This window comes from Ictidomys tridecemlineatus, chromosome 9 (assembly GCF_052094955.1).
Source record: "Ictidomys tridecemlineatus isolate mIctTri1 chromosome 9, mIctTri1.hap1, whole genome shotgun sequence".
Classification (NCBI taxonomy): Eukaryota; Metazoa; Chordata; class Mammalia; order Rodentia; family Sciuridae; genus Ictidomys; species Ictidomys tridecemlineatus.
Window position 1 is genome coordinate 47393852 of NC_135485.1, and position 4806 is coordinate 47398657.

The 4806-nt window shown below is 34.2% G+C and overlaps 1 pseudogene; it reads left to right on the forward strand.

The window, feature by feature from the left end:
* On the forward strand, positions 1-1597 carry LOC101968934 (N-acetyllactosaminide beta-1,3-N-acetylglucosaminyltransferase 2-like; annotated as a pseudogene).
* Positions 1598-4806: the final 3209 nt, after the last annotated feature.

Sequence of the window (4806 nt, forward strand, 5' to 3'; positions counted from 1 at the left end):
GAGCTGGAGCTGCTCCTGGACAAGGTATGAAAAATGAGTGTTGGAAGTCGAAGAATAAAGTTGTTGGGTATCCTGATGATGGCAAATGCCTTCATATATTTGATTGTGGAAGTCTCCAAAAGCAGCAGCCAAGAAAAAAATGGAAAGGGCGAAGTAATAATACCCAAAGAAAAGTGCTGGAAGATATCTAGCTTACCTCCTCAGGCGTACTGGAAAGAGAACAAAAAAAGCTGAACAAGCGGTACAATCCCATTTTGAGCATGTTGGCCAACCAGACAGGGGATGTATATGGGTCATCAAATATAAGTCATCTGAATTATTGCGAACCTGACCTGAGGGTCATGTCAGTTGTGACAGATTTTAATAATTTGCCAGACAGATTTAAAGGCTTTCTCCTGTATTTGAGATGTCGAAATTATTTACTGGTTATAGATCAACCGAATAAATGTGCAATGAAGCCCTTCTTGTTGCTGGGAATTAAGTCCCTCACTCCACATTTTGCCAGAAGGCGAGCAATTCAGGAGTCCCGGGGCAAAGAAACCAACCAGGGGAACCAGACAGTGGTTTGAGTCTTCTTGCTGGGCCAGACTCCCCTAGAGGACAAATTTCTGACATGCTGAAATTTGAGAGTGAGAAGCACCAAGACATTCTTATGTGGAACTACATTGAAACTTTTTTCAGCCTGTCTCTAAAGGAAGTGTTATTTCTCAGGTGGGTGAGCATGTCCTGCCAGACACTTGAGTTTGTCTTTAAGGGTGATGACGATGTTTTTGTGAACACTTATTGTTGAGAGCTACAGTGGAAAGAGCCCCAACAAACTTCCATCTGCCAGCTGATGATTGGCTCACAGTGGCCCCAGCAAACTTCCAGCTGCCAGCTGATTGGCTCCTCTGAGTTGATGCTCATTGGGCTGTTTCCCCGCCCTTTCAGATGACAGAGCTGCTTATTGGGGGACTCTTTTGGCTCCACCCATGCGACCCAGCCAATCAGCCTCAAGAGCAGGGTGGGTTGAGAGGCTTGTGGGAAGCCAGTGGTGGCAGTTGGGCTCTGAGGGAATTCCTGAAGAGCTCCTGTGGTGCGGAGTGTGTATTCTAAAAATAAAGTTCATTTCTGCTTGATAAGTGGCTCCTGAATTGTGCCCAGCCAGACTGCAGCAACTTATCACATCCTGAATTACTTGAATAGCTATCCCAAGCACAAAGCCAAAGATTTGTGTATAGGTGATGTGATCCACAATGTTGGCCCTCATCAAAACAAGAAACTGAAGTACTACATCCCAGAGGTGGTTTTCTCTGAGGTCTACCCTCCTTATTCAGGGGGAGGGAGATTCCTCTATTCTGGCCACCTGGCCCTGAGGCTGTACAACATAACTGACCAGGTCCATCTCTACCCCACTGATGACGTTTATACTGGAATGTGCCTTCAGAAACTTGGCCTCATTCCAGAGAAATGCAAAGGCTTCAGGACATTTGATATTGAGGAGAAAAACAAGAATAACATCTGTTCTTATGTAGATCTGATGTTAGTACACAGTAGAAAACCTCAAGAGTTGATTGATATTTGGTATTGGTTAAAAAGTGCTCATTTAAAATGCTAAAACATATACAGTCTAAATTTTATATAGAAAGACATAACTTTCCTAGTTCCCATGTTGTTTTCTCACATTAGGGTAATTTCTGTGTTAAACCAACAGAATTACCTTTAAAGGTAGTTTCTATGTGAGACCCTCCAAATGCTTTAGTTTGGTACTTCTGTGACTAGGGAAAGCAGATGATGATAATTTTAATGGAGAATATGGCGTGATTGGTTCTGAACTTTCCTACTGGATAGTGGTCATTATTTTGTAATTTATCCTCCCTTCTCATCTGAAATTGTAATTTCCTAGAATAATCATTGTAAGTTATTTTTATTTTGTTCTGCTATATATTATTCCTATTTCCATTATCATAATGCATTTATCTGTAATTTGGATGTTTAGGAACTTAATGGCTACCACGACTTTGTTATTCATGAGTCAGTGGTTTTGTGAAATGGGATTATATTTATTTTCATGAAATTTGGGTGAATTTTTAAAATTATCTACAAACTGGACTTCAGTCAAAATTTCCTGCCACCTCAATAATTTATTCTTGTGTTAATTTAATCAGTTAATTTTGCATAATGAGGATCATGTGTGACACATGCAGTTTATCTTCTTGTGGTCTCATGGTCATAATGAGGAGAAAGTGAGTTTAATTTTTCTTGTGTTTGGTTTGCTATGTGATATTATAATAATGATCTGATTTTAGTATTGTTGAAAATAATGATTATGATTTCATAATGGCCAACTGGAAATTGGATTGCCCGTGACAACCATATGGGTTTATGAATTTTCACTGTGGCTCAGGAAAGCATAGTGACTTTTGAACTTGGAAGTGAAAGGTATGAAGTTGTAGGATTTTTCTTGCCTGGTCTGTCAGTTTAAAACTCCAGTATTCTATTCTTACCATATTTTCACATATTTCTTAATTATTATTCTGAGTAGTGATTGCTTCCCTGTCTCAGTGTAGAAGTGCCTGTGTTTTTATTTATTGTTCAGATCAAAGACCAAAACATTTTCTTAAATATATTTTGTGTAATGTTTTATTTGTATACAGTGTTGTTGGTGATATATTGAACTAGAGTATGTTATTTTAAATGTTAAGGAGTAACATGTTAAATAAAATTAATGCTTATTTTTGAATTTTAAAATTTTGTTTGTTTTGGGGGAAGTATGAACTACTTAGAGTTGATAAAATTCTGCCAAACTATTGTTTATATGTACTATTTTATAACATGCTTTCTCGACATATTTTTGTGTTTTTAGAGATAAGAATTCTTATCACATGCAATAAAAAAATTAAAAAAAAGTCACCCTATTTAAATAAAATGAAATGGAAAATCAAATAAAAGATGCTTACAGGGTACCAAATGTACAAAATTACAACAGATTTACACCAAGGATAGAATTTAAATGCTGCAATAGAAAAATATCAGATTACATATGGAGAAAACCAATTCAATCTCAGTTGATTTTTCAACCCGGACCCTCAATGTTAGATGGTCCTGGAACAAGCTCTGAAAGAAAATGGATGTCAGCCAAGAATTTTATATCCAGCAAAATTAAGCTGCCTATTTGAAGATGAAATAAAAACCTTTCATGATAAACAAAAGTTAAGAGAACTCATAAGTAGAAACCCTGTCCAATAGAACATTCTCAAAAAATATTACATGAGGATGGAATGGAAAAAAAAGTAAAAACAAACAAAGGGCATAATAACACTAAAAGAATAGTAAATCAAAGGAGAAATTAATCAAATTAAAAACCAGAAATAAACCAAAATCACCAGGAATACAAATTATATCTCAATAACAAACTTGACATCACTCATGTGGATCATGTAAACAAGAAGGGATTTTTATCCTCATATCTAATAAAGTGGTCTTCAAGCAAAGTTAGTTAGAAGGGACAAAGAAAGACATTTCATATTGCTGAAGGGAATTAAATATACATTAACATAACATAATAATCATGAATATTTATGCCAAAAACAACTCAGCATCTTTGTACATGAAAAATCCCTTCTTTATTTTAAGAATCAAGTAGACTACAACATAATAATAATATGTAATGTTAATACACCTTTCTCACTACTGGATAGATCTTCTAAACAAAAATTAAACAAAGATACTATATAACTAAATAATACAATCAATAATTTAGACTTAATTGGCATATATAGAATATCTCATTCATCACTGAGTGAATACATTTTCTTCTCAGTAGCACAAGGATCCCTCTCTGAAATAGACCATATTTTAGGATGTAAAGCAACTCTTAGAAGATAAAAAAAATAACAATACTATTCTGCATTCTATCAAATCACAAAAGAATGAAATTAGAAATCAACAATAAAATAAAAAATAGAAGCTATGCTAAGCCCTGGAGACTAAATAACATGCTATTAAATGATGAATGGATAGCAGAATAAATCAGGTATAAAATTTTAAAAAAATACTTAGAGGTAAATGAGAACACCAAAACACATATCAAAATCTCTGGGAAACTATGAAGGCCATGCTAATAAGAAAGTTCCTGGCTTTGAGCTCATTCATTAAAGAATGGACAGTCAACAAATAAATGACCTAACATTACATCTCAAAGCTTTAGAAAAAGAAAAATAACATTTGGCCTAAAAAGCTAATATAAGTTATATGCTGATTCAAAAGCTGAATTCCTATACTACACATTTTATTACAATATTTGTAAAAGTGCCTTGCTATGATAAAGTCCCTACGATAAAATTATTAAAAGACAAATAGAAAATATAGTTATTTTCATTCAGTTAATATTCATAACAAGTTATATTAAAAGACATTGAAGCCAAAGCCTAGTTCTGAACTCCAGTTAGTTTACTCCACTTCAGATGAATCATATAAAAACATATAATACTAATTTAAAATTATATGTAGTATATATAATCATGTAAAACATGGAGTTTATATTTAATAATGACATATATTAATAATGTATATTTCATATTGACAATGAAATGAACTAATCTGATACAAAAATTTTAAAAATTTAAATATTCCAATCCTTACCCAAATTTCATTTTTATTTACTCAGAAAATCTCACCAGAAAGCAGAGTGAGCTGTGCTTAATTAGGATAAAATATATACCCCCAAAGGCACACCACCCAGTGACCCACTTCCTCCAGCCACACCCTATCTGCCTACAATTTTTTACTACCCAATTAATCCCTATGAGTGAATTAATGCAGCTA